We start from the raw sequence: 13,187 nt of genomic DNA on the forward strand, positions 1-13,187 counted from the left end.
AATTTGGATAACAAAAATTTTGGAATGTTTTAAAGAATTAAAAAAAAAAACCATAGGAATTTTAGGATAAGAACGAGTAGTTTTACTTTTTACATGATGTAGGTTTTTTTTTTTTTTTTTTTTGTAATAAAGATAATTGAAGTATTTGAATGCAAATAGATAACAAATATAAATAGGAATAAGATATTTGAATACAAATGGATGGTGAGAATAACGATCTTTTTTTTTTTTTTTTCCCCTTTTGCATGTGAGATAATATTACTATTTTAACATTTTTTGTTTTTTTGTAGGAAAAAAAAAATTAAACTAAAGGGTATGCTATTTCAAAATTTGTATGAGGATATTTTGATATGCTACAAATTGAAGAAGAAAAAGGAGGAATCCTCATATTAATAGTATAGATAGAAATATTTTACTATTTAAAGAAAATATGATAATTTTAATAAAATGTTTGAATAGTATATAATAGAATTAATATATATAATATTAAAAATCCCAATACATTTCAGTGAATTAGTTAAAATCAAAAGTTGTACGTCATCCACAAACATTAAAATTTGGATGCAAGTTGTTTGTAGGACACTTGAAGGACTATGAAAGTAAAATGAACTCTAACAAAATCAACAGAAATTTCCTACAAATTTTAATAAAATATCAGATGATAAAATTGTTTAATTATGACCGACAAACCATTGAATTCAACCAAGAGATATGCCCATTATAGTTTATCAATATAATAGCTTTGAGTTCATAATGGATATAGAACCAATTAATCTTTACTTAAAATTACATTGGCAAGTAGGTTAGCACTAAAATTTGGCTAAAAAAATTACACTGACAATATTAATCTTGATTGTACGACTTTCGTTTGAATTGCATAAGTAGTGTGCGTTTGACATGACTTAATTTTGCCAGTTTATTTTATTATTCAGTTTATTTTTACAACTATTTATAGGTTTTATTATATTATTCATGAGTTTCATTATACTATTTCAACTGATTTTTATCTTTATCTACTGTACTTTCAGCAAATTTTTTTATTTTTTTATTTTAGCAAAATAAGTAGATCAACCAAAATTGGTCCCACCAACCTCCCAATGTTGTGTGTTTAAACATTGTATTTTCAGTAACTTATTTGTATAACATGGGACAAAAGTCTTTAAAGGGGTTGTGAAGATTCGTGTCTCCTGCCTATCAACGACAAACTGCATTCATGTTAGAATCAATTACTCATCCTATATATCTCAAAATCAATAATTCTGCTACACATTCTTGCCAAATAAATGTTATTTGTCAAATAAATCACTTAGCCAATTACCAACCATGTAAACAGGAATTGAGAGTTTATAATTACAATTTTCATCAACTCACTCTTCAATTTATTACTGCCCTTCCATTTTGACAAACATTTGTGGAATAATGATAAACTCACATTGCAATTCATCTGGGTTCAATTTCAATATGAAGTTATGAACCCTGCCTATTTTAGATTTGTAAGAAAATGACCTATATTTCTCCTGTAATTCCCTTATTAATGATTACGATAAATTATGAAAGTTAAAATAAACAACCACAAAGAGATAAACACGGAAGTTTCAAGAAAATGGTTTTTTTTTTTTTTTGAAGGATTCCAATGAACTATAACATGAATTTTGAAGAAAATATTCCCAAAACCAATTTAACCCAACTACCAAAAGCAATACCAAACTAACACAAACGGCAAAACGAACCAACTCAAACTGCAATACCTTAATGAAAACTAAATATGTGCCTCACTCTCTCTCTTTGTGTGTTTTAAACAATTAAAGTGAAGATTCCACCAAAAGTAATATTTCGGCCTTTTTAAAAGTAAATATAAAATATTCATTAACCAGTCAATCACAATAACATATAAAATTGTGATTGACTAGTTAATGAATATTTTCTTTTAATGAATATTTATTTTTATATGGATCTACTATTTTTCTTTACCACATGACTATTTTTCTTTACCTTAGTTGTCCTCTATAAAAGGTGATATTATTAGGTCTATTGGATAATTTGTTAAAGTGTTCTTCCCAATCAATAAGTGGTAATGTTTTATTGGTTTAAAGGACTATTTTAGTAGACATCTTAGTAAACTTAATTATTTTTCAAATAAAAGACCCCAAAAAGACGCATGAATAAGGTAGGATCTATACGGAAAAAAATCTCATCCACCTTAGAGTTGGATAGATCTCCTCAAAAGTAGAGACCTCTAGACACTAACAATTAAAGGTATCCAAGGGTCAGGAGAGTCAGGTTTGTGCTCAGCCGCAACTAACTCGTAAGAGGGTTGGGTTTCATGGGTTGGTTTCTCATTGGGTGACATCGGTTTTGAGTGAAGTTGAAACCCGCTAGAAACCACCAAAAAAAGGCAAAAATCTACAAGATCTCGCCTAATTCGTCCAAGATCCGATGAAATCTAGCTAGATCTGGCAAAGATTTCATCAAATCTGATGATTTTTCCCCCAATCGTGCCAAGAATCGCTAGATTTGGTGCATCTATGCCGAATCTGATTGTTTTGGTCGCTAAAATCTGCCAAATCAAGCTGAAAAACTCATCGGAAGGCTTAAGAATTTGCAGGTATTTGATGTCTTTGGGCGGGTTGGGTTTCACGGGTTTTGAAGGAGGGGACCCGAAACCGACCTGCTGACATTGGGTTTTGGAGCTCAAGACCCGCGTTTGACCATCGGAGCAATCGGGTCGAGTTGTCATGGGTCAAGTATGGGTGAGTTGGGCGGGTTTGCGAGTGGGATGGACAGCCTTACTAACAATTATTCCTTGCATCAATAACATTTGCGCATCACCCATCTTCAAAGCTCCATCACTACTAACCTAATTTTTTTTTAAAAAAAAAATTGAAAATACTAAAAAATTGCAAACAGCAAACATAGAGATGGTAAGTAACTAAAGAAACATAGAAAAATAATATAAATTATATGAAATTAATTTTTTTATATATAAAAAATTAGATTGTCAATAAGATGAAAAGCTTTATATCTATCATTTAGAAAGTTGTTGAATCTCTGTTTTCCTACTATGTGAGGCCAATGCAGTCAATAGCGTATCGACCACTAAACTAATACAAAGAACCCATGCAACGTATCAAATAATATCGGGTGCTATCGTAATGTTTGGATTGGATTGAAACGCAGTGCGTCTGCATTTTAGTTTTTTTTTTTTTTTCCTGGATGTGCGTCTATCACTGTTCATTGGCCATGAACAGTGACTTTAGGCTCATGAACAGTGACTTTCACATATTTAAAATTTATTTTACTATAGTGTTTTTTTTCAGTTTTTAGCTGTATCCAAACGAACCCACAGTATGTACATATATATATATATATATATATATAAAATATTTGATAATTACAAAAATGGAATGGTGGAATTTAAACTCCAGTTCTCCTAATAAAATAGATCAAGCACTGCAACTGAGTTACAAGTAGGCACTTGGCTTGATAAATACAAGATTTTCACCTCAACTTTTATTGATTTTAGGTGGTTCCTCTGATAATATATATATATTCTTTCAAAAGTTTAATTGGTTTAATTAATTTTTTACAAATGTATGTCATTAAGGCTTGAAAAAGTTGGCATTTAAGCCTTTGTCAGCTAAGGTCCAAGCCGCTGCAATAACTATTAGAATACTGAAGACAATGCCAAAGCAACCAATTAAGTCCCAAGTTTATGGACCAAACCACACCATTTGGTCGAGGTTTCTTCATCGCAATCCACATGAAACATGGATAAGCAAATGTCAAAGGTAATGCCATACTTCCAATTAGAAGTGCTAGGCTTACAAAAAATGGCAAAGCCACAGCCACAAAGAAAGTCAGCCCTCCAAAGGAATTGCGAAGGCATGTACGAACCCACTTTGGGCAAGGCTGATTCTTCTTGGTTGTGTATCTCATTTCCAAGTTGTCAAAATCTTGCATGGCGTTAATTCCATGTAATAAACCATTATGAGCATATGCAATTTTTGATCCAACAATATTTGGTACGAAATGCACCATTCTTTTTATAGTATGTCACGGCTTCTACACCTTTTTTTATTTCAGACAAAGAATGAGATTCCTAGAGCATGCATTGAACTCTTAATTTACTTACACCTAAAGGCAAACTATCCTCGGAGAAGGTTTTGTAATGATATAGTTTTGTCTCAATCTGTAGTCATTTCTATTCCATGCTTTGCCAATGGCCTAAGAAAGAATCGTGTGCCAAGTCATGATCCTTTGAGCAACAATTGCACCTACTTACAATTTTGCCACCAAGACATAGATTTTGGTGATAAAAACTGTTACTAAGACATTGTCTGATTTACTAGAGTGCTATCAACTTCCTTTCCATTCAACCAACTCGAGAACATGACTGAAACAGCCAATGTCATCGCAGGGAAGATCCTGGAGCAGCTTCGTTCCCTTATTAACCAGGAGCTCAGCTCAGCATGGGGCGTTCAAAGCGATCTGAAAAAGCTTGAGAGCACCATGTTAGCCATTAAGGCCGTACTCTTTGATGCTGAGGAGAAGGAAGCAGGTAACCATAGGCTGAGCCTTTGGCTAGGACAGCTCAAAGGCGTCCTTAATGATGCGGAGAATGTCCTAGATGAATTTCAATATCGAGTTCTGCAGAAGGAAGTAATGAAGAGAGAGAATTTCTTCGACGAATTTCAATATCGAGTTCTGCAAAAGGAAGTAGTTAAGAGATGCAGAAGCACTTGCAAAAAGGTGCGTTATTTCTTTTCTGTTTCTAATCCATTTGTACTCCGTTTTGAAATGGCGCATAAAATCAAGGGTATTAGGGAGAGGGTGGATGATATTTCAGCACTTAAGGCTGAATTCAATCTTGCTGCACAACTTGAAGTTAGGAATACAACAATGCACAAGAAGGAAATGAGTCACATGTCCCACTTCTTTGTTCCTCCTCAGATTGTCATCGGTAGGGATGATGACAAAAAACAGATTATAAATATTTTGATGCAGCAAGATGCTGACAGAAATGTCAGTGTAATTCCTATAGTTGGAATTGGAGGTTTGGGGAAAACCACACTTGCCAAGTTGGTGTATCACGATGAAGGGGTAGTTAGTCATTTTCAATTGAGAATGTGGGCATGTGTGTCTGAGGATTTTAACGTTACAACTCTAATACAAGAAATCCTTAAATCTGCAAATGTTACAATTGATGAGAATTTGTGCATAGATCAGTTGCAAATTCACTTAAGAGAACATATAAAAGATAAGAAATTTCTTCTTGTCTTGGATGATGTTTGGAATGAAGATGATAACAAATGGATTGAACTGATAGGTTTGTTACTTGGCAGTTGCATTGGAAGTAAAATTATAGTGACAACGCGAAATAGCTCTGTTGCTACTATTACGAGCACTGCTCCCACATACAACCTAAAAGGTCTACCTCCAAGGGATAGTTTGTCTTTGTTTTTGAAATTTGCATTTAAGGAAGGACAAGATCAATATCCAAACCTCTTAGAAATTGGAAAAGAAATTGTTAGAAAATGTAAAGGGATCCCATTAGCAATAAAGACTATAGCCGGTATACTTTATTCAAAAGTTGATGAAGATGAATGGAAATTTGTGAGAGATAATGAGATATGGAATTTAGAACAAGATGGTGGCATTTTGCCTGCATTAAGGCTTAGTTACAATCAATTGCCTTTTCACTTGAAGCAATGTTTTGCCTATTGTTATCTTTTTCCAAAGAATTATGTATTCTATAGTATTAAATTGATTCAATTTTGGATGGCATATGGAATTCTTCAATCCCTAGTCAATACAAATCAAGATTTAGAAGATGTTGGTGACTTGTATATCAAGGAGTTGTTGTTGAGATCTTTCTTTCAAGATGATAATGTGCAAAAATTCGAGTGCATTACCTTCAAAATGCATGATCTTGTCCATGATCTTGCACTCTCAATTGCCCAAGGTGAGTGTTCAGTAGTGACCAAGAAGTCCACTCTTGCTGCAAAAGCTTGTCATTTGACATTTTTGGACAATGACCAAGAAGTTACAACATAATTAGAGAAGTTGAGCAAAGTTCGAACCATTATTTTCCAAACTACTCAACCAATGTCCTTACTTGAAGTATGCATATCAAAATTTAAGTACTTGCGGGTGCTTGATTTGAGGGAATCATCATTCGAGGTGTTGCCAAGTTTTGTTGGAACTTTGAAACATTTGAGATATCTTGACCTATCAGATAATCGCAAAATCAAGCAACTTCCTAATTCCATTTGCAAGCTGCATAGTTTGCAAACTTTATTGCTTGAAAATTGCATCAATCTTGAACGGTTGCCCAAAGGTATAAGGGACATAATCAACCTCAAGTTAATGATAGTTACAACAAAGCATACTTGCTTGTCAGAGAAGGCATCAGGTTGCTTGAATTATCTACAATTTTTAATTATATATGAATGTTTGAGTCTAAAATGTTTGTTTGAAGGGATGGATGGTTGTCTCGCAAATCTTCGAAAATTGATTGTTGCGTTTTGTCCAAGTTTGACCTCTTTGTCACTCAGTGTCAAACACCTAACTGCGCTAGAGACCTTAATAATTTGGGATTGTGAAGAACTAAGTTTGATGGAGGGAGAAGAAAATCAGGATCTTGAGTTGAGCCTCAAAAAAATAATGATTGGTAAATTACCAAAGTTGGGGGCTTTGCCCCAATGGCTTCAAGGATCTGCAAACACTTTACAAATGCTAGCGATTGGATATTGTAAAAATTTAACAGCTTTGCCGGAGTGGCTACCACGACTGAAGTCACTTCAAACAATTGGGATTGCTAGTTGTCCTAAGCTGTTATCTCTCCCGGAGGGGATGCAAGCTCTCACTTCACTAAGAGAGTTGGGGATTGTACATTGTCCTGATTTGAGTAGAAAATGCAAAGAATATTTTCCCAAGATTGATCATGTACCAGAGATTGAAATCAATGGGTTCAAGTTGACAATAGAGAAGATGTCGTAAGCAAATACTTCTAGAAAGTAGAAGGAAGATGAGGTATTTATTATGGTTTTCAATTTTTATGCTTAACAATGGTTATTGATCTAATACTAATAGACCAATCTTTGAATGTTGGTTAAAAAAAAAGAAGCTAATGCCCCTGTTATCCAAATAGATTATAAAACCAAAAATCTCTTTTTGGAAGGAAATTGAAATTCCAAAACTTAAGCTGTATTTTAAATATTTATTATTCCCACGTCACCTAATTTCCCCACTATAAAAAAAATAAAAAATAAAAAATAAAAAGGGAAAGAGAAAAATAAACATGGAATCCTATTTAATTGATGGAGGAATCAAATCTTGTTTTTGAAACAATATGTTTTTTATTTTACTTAATTTTATTTTTTACAATATAGAAATTTTACTTTAGCCTATAAATATTTGTACTTATTGAGTGACCATCGTATCAACAGCGTGCGGTGGTAGAACATTGTGTTTTGAAGTTTGAGCAATAAGGCATTAGCACCTAGAATCTTGAATGAACATATTAAATATTTATTTATGTTTTGTATAATCATTGATCATAGTATTATTCTTACTGTAAGTTTCTTATGTACTATTGATTGCAAATTTCATTTCAGGAGTTCAACACACAAGCCACAACCAATAGAATATGAATGTTTCTCAATTCAAAGTCACAAGTTCCATCCCTAATTTGTAAGAATTTCTACATTACAATTTGGATTACAAGATGTAAATAAATAAGTACTTCTGTTATTTAATTTTCTTGTAAGTGATGTAAAATAAATAAATATTTATGCTATTGTAATTTTCCCTAAATGATGTAAAAAAATATACATATATGTCATTGCAATTCAAATTTCAAAGTAAGAGATGTAATAAAATAAGTGATGTGTCTACTCCCTTAATAACATTCTTGTGTATAAAGTAGAGATATCAATAGGTTGGTATGTCTAAGCATTTGTTCTTATATTCATGTTTTATGATTCTTCCTCATAATCAATAAGAACCATGTATAATAACAGGCTTAATTAATTAGAAAATATGGGGTGTAAATATGTAATTCACATTGAAGGGAGTAATATTTGTATTTGAAATTATAAACTTTCTTTACCACGAAAAGCTGTTTCTAGTTTAAACCAAAATTGTAAATGATATATAAAGATTAGGTTTAGAGAAAAATTGACATGCTAGTTGTAAAGGTGTGGCTTGGATCCTTAGCCCAAAAGGTAAAAGGCTTAAGGCCCAAAGAGCCCAACACAATGAATTTGTAGAGAGTGGGTTGAAAACTAAGCTCTAATAAGTTAGACAACAATTATAATAGATCCAGATGATAAGAGATCAAAGATAAACAAGTATTATTCAAAGAAAATCTCCCTCAGAAAAGTCTGAGGAGAATAGTTCTTGTATATATCTCTCTTAAATTTGATTACAAGTTTAGTTCTTATTGCTATAGTGTTTTTCTCTACAGATTCTCTGATGGATCTAGTATAATGGTGTCTTTCTTCCTTATGTTCCCTTCTTTTGCTTCATCTTCACCTTCCACGTTTAGGTCAAGTTACTTGCCCTGATTCCTATCCTATCAGCACATTCCTGAAGTATTTAGAGGTAGCTGTAAGGCTGTATATCACTGTTTAGATATCACCTCCACATTAATGCGGCCAAAGAGTTAGCTATAAAGCATTTAATGCAGTGGTAGCAGCTTTCCTTTAGATATTTCTTAGCTTTCCTTTGTCCTATTCCCTCCTGATGTTTATCCTTACCAGTAGAATCGTTTGGAGTGTTGCTCTTGATGGTAGGCCAAACCTTCTGACCTCTGCTTTGCTTAGCCGAAGAGGCATTTCTCCTTAAACTACCTTCCTGAACCTTCATGGCCAGAATCCTTCCATACCCTACTAATTTGTATGTCTTAGCTAATATCTAACTGTCCTCGAACTGCTGAACATCATCGGACAAGACTCATGACACAATATACACCTTTGGTTCTTCCAACCCTACACTAGTGATTATAGGCCATTAGTTCTCAAGTTTGGGAACAATGAGTGTCAATTTTCAAATTCTTCTTTTGCCAGAGGAATTAGAACACTCGGATTTTTCAATTATTCTCCTAAGCTATGAGAATACACACTTTATCCCCTAAATTATTACCCGCGTAACATTTTTTTCCCAAACTATGAGAATGCACACTTACCCCCTTAAGCAATTACTCATGTAACACTTTACACCTCATCCTATGGGTAATATTTTAGGGAAGTAAGGGCATGTTTGGTAGACTGTAACGGTAATTACATAGGAATAAGAATAGATATTACAAGAAATACAAAATACTGTAATGTAATGCTTATTATTATTCATTTGTTTGGTGATAACACAATAATAGAATCCTGAAGACACTAGTGTGGGGAGTAAAAGGACCCTGATGGGGATGTGGGCCTTTGGGCCATGCTAAGGAAGGCCGACCTGCTCTTGGGTTTAGAACTGTTTAGTACTACGGGTCGGCCCATACGCCGAGGATCCGAGGATCTAGCCGATGATGAATTTCCCTTCGGACGGACACCGGAGAACTCGGGATTTCATGGTAAAGGTTAGGGAATGACACGGTCAAGACCAATGGTTAAAGGGGGTGAACCCTTGAATGTCCTAGAAGCACCGATGTTGGAGAAATATCAAAGATAAAAGCTGCTACCTCCACATTAAAGACCCTGCACCTACCACCCTGGCCGCATTAATGGGGAAGTGACACCTGAACAGTGAAAGGGAAACTTTTGGTTACTATTCAAAGGCACTGAGAAAAGAAATATCTAGGCTAAGGGGGAGTTGGAGCAACACGTGTACAAAGTATCAAAAAGAAGAGTATTTAAGGAGCAACTTAGAACAGAAATAGGGATTCACTTTTTTGTAATCTAAAAAGGAAAAGAAACAAAGAGCAAGAAATAATATAAGAACAACTCTTGGCATACGTCCGAGAAGGTTGATTTACAATATTCCTTGTTGTTTCCAGGTGTTTATAATCTGTGGCTTGTCATTTAATTCTCACATACTTCTAACTTGGGTTTCAAGCCCACACTCTACAAATTCATATTGTTTAAGGCTCATTGGGCCTGAGCCCGTAACTGTTCTTGGGGCCAGGTGCAATTGTGCACTTACAATTGGCGCCGTCTGTGGGAATCTAGTCTAGAAGAGGTAGGGATATTATGGCAGGCTTAGGCTTTCACCATGCAGAGTCACAGGAATCACAACCGGAAGATCATTTCGAACGTCTTGAACGTCGAAGGGATCGTGAAGGGAGTGTCCATACAGAATACCCAGGCGCTAGCCATACTCATAGCGGGGGTAGCACCACCCACGAGGAGGGTTCTAAATCCATGCAGAAGGAAATCAATCGTTTAAAGAGAAAGTTACGCCGTGCTAAACGTAAGTTTTCACCGTCCTCGTCTAATTCTTCCTCGGATAAGGATAGGGGAGGTGGCTACAGCTCAAGGTCGCGCTCCCCCACCAGTGTAACGTCCTCCGGTGAGGAGGACGACCAGCCAACCCGCAGACGTAAGAAGCTTCGTTCTAGGGGCTTAGGCAACAATACTATGAGTAGGGCGTTGCACCAACTCTCTAAATCTCTGTTTTCACGGAGGATTGAGAGGGGGAGGCTTCCCAGGAGGTTCACCCAGCCCACCTTTACCATCTATAATGGCCGGACTGATCCGGTGGAGCACGTGAGTCACTTCAACCAGAGGATGGCGGTGCACTCTCACAATGAGACTTTGATGTGTAAAGTTTTCCCCTCCAGTTTGGGACCTGTGGCTATGAGATGGTTTAACGGTCTCAAATCGGGGTCTGTAGGTTCATTCGGGGAGCTAACTAGGGCATTTGCTTCACGGTTCATTACATGTAGCAGAGTCCCTCGGCCATTGGACTCGCTGCTATCCATGGCCATGAAGGAAGGGGAGACACTGAAAGCATATTCCGACCGATACTGGGAGATGTTTAATGAAATAGATGGCGACTTTGATGAGGTGGCGCTTAATATCTTTAAGGTGGGCCTTCCTACTGACCACGACCTAAGAAAGTCTTTGACGAAAAAGCCCGTCCGCAGCGTACGCCGCCTTATGGATCGTATTGATGAGTACAAAAGGGTAGAGGAAGACCAGCAGCAGGGGAAGGGAAATGAGAAGGTTATCCCGCAGGAGAGAAGGGATTTCAGGTCGGACAGATATCACAACAACAAGCCGAGGAGGGATTACTTCGGACAATCCGGCTCGGCAGCACCTCAGGCGCAAATAGCGTGTTCGAGAACCATGCATTACCGGTTATTAGAAAAGTTCGTAAAGAGCCCTTCTTCAAATGGCCCGGCAAGATGGCGAGGGGACCACCGCAAGAAGAAATCAAAACCTCTTTTGTCGATTACCATCAGGATGTGGGCCACACTACCGAGAACCGTCGGAACTCGTGGAACCATGGAGAGCGGCTCGTCGATGAAGGAAAGTTAAAGCGACACTTGTGTCGGCCATTGGGGGTCGGTCAAGTTGGCTCAAAATAACCGAGGAGGAACAATTCATCTCGGCCGACCATCGGAACAATTAATGTTATCTTCGCCGCACTGGTAGGACCGTGATGTCCCACGTAGGGTGATGGCGGTTTTCCATTCTCAGGCCGAGGATGTGGGTAGCAGGCCGAAGAGATTGAAGGGCACTTTACCCGTCTTGGGTTTCTCCGAGGAGGATAAAGCAGGGACTATCCAGCCCCATGATGATGCTCTTGTGGTTACCCTCAGGATAGGGAACTATGATGTGAGAAGGGTGATGATAGATCAGGTCAGCGGTGCAGATATCATGTACCCTGATCTATTTAAGGGGCTAAGGTTGGAATTGGAAGATCTAACTCCTTACGACTCCCCACTTATAAGCTTCGAAGGGAGAGCCGTTGTGCCGAAGGGACAGATCCGTTTACCCGTTCAATCCGGCACAGAAACGGTTGAGGTGGATTTCATTGTGGTTAACGCGTACTCTCCATATACAACCATCCTTGCCAGGCCATGGCTGCACGCTCTGGGAGCTGTCTCCTCTACCTTGCACGTTAAGGTTAAATTCCCCTCGGGAGAGCATGTTGAGGAAATCCTCGGCAGCCAGGTAGTGGCCAAGCAATGCATATCGGCCGCAGTGCTTCGTCAGTCAGAAATTGAGTCATCAACTTTGCCCATCCAGGAGTCATAGCAATTAACAGCTCCGGAGGCACCTGGAGCGGTGACAGGAGATGAGGCTGTTTGTGAGGAGTTAGAGAAGTTTGTAATAGCAGATGATCCAGAGAGGTTCTTCCAAGTTGGCATACGTTTGCCACACCAAGAGAAGATGGAGTTGTTGGAATTTCTGAAGAATAATATAGATGTCTTTGCGTGGGACCCCTATGAGGCTCCCGGCGTAGATCCGAGCTTCATTTGTCATCATTTAAATGTCAATCCTGCCATTGTTTTGAGGAGGCAGCCACCTCGGCGATCTTCCAGAGAACATTCTGAGGTTGTGAAGGAAGAGGTTCTTAAACTCAAAAGGGCGGGGGCTATCAAAGAAGTTTTCTACCCTAAATGGTTGGCTCATACTGTTGTTGTTAAAAAGAAGAACGGCAAATGGAGAGTATGTGTGGACTTTACTGATCTGAACAAGGCCTGTCCTAAAGATTCGTTCCCGATGCCACGTATTGATCAACTAGTAGATGCTAGTGTCGGACATCCTCGGATGAGTTTCTTGGACGCCTTCCAGGGTTACCACCAAATTCCCTTGGCGTTGGAGGATCAGGAGAAGACTGCTTTCATTACTCTAACTGGGAACTATCATTATAAGGTCATGCCATTTGGGTTAAAAAATGCTGGGGCTACTTACCAAAGAATGATGACCCGAATGTTTGAACAGCAACTGGGGAAAACCATTGAAGTATATGTGGATGATATGGTGGTGAAGAGTAAGACAGTGCCTTCACACATTACAGATCTGGCCGACACCTTCCAGATGCTAAGAAAGTATAAGCTGCGCCTTAACGCCTCCAAGTGTTCATTTGGCGTGGGGTCCGGAAAGTTCCTGGGATATATGATTACTCATAGGGGAATAGAGGTAAACCCAGTGCAGGTTAAGGCTATTCAGAGTTTGCAGCCGCCTCGGAACCCAAAAGAGATCCAGAAATTGACCGGAATGATTGCTGCGTTGAAT

At 37.5% G+C, this 13,187-nt stretch overlaps 1 pseudogene; it reads left to right on the top strand.

Annotated features, from left to right (window-relative positions):
- The first annotated feature begins 4,494 nt into the window (after window positions 1–4,494).
- LOC142644550 (putative disease resistance protein RGA1) lies at window positions 4,495–6,999 on the top strand (annotated as a pseudogene).
- The last annotated feature ends 6,188 nt before the right edge of the window (window positions 7,000–13,187 follow it).

This window comes from Castanea sativa, chromosome 7 (genome assembly GCF_040712315.1).
Source record: "Castanea sativa cultivar Marrone di Chiusa Pesio chromosome 7, ASM4071231v1".
Lineage (NCBI taxonomy): Eukaryota > Viridiplantae > Streptophyta > Magnoliopsida > Fagales > Fagaceae > Castanea > Castanea sativa.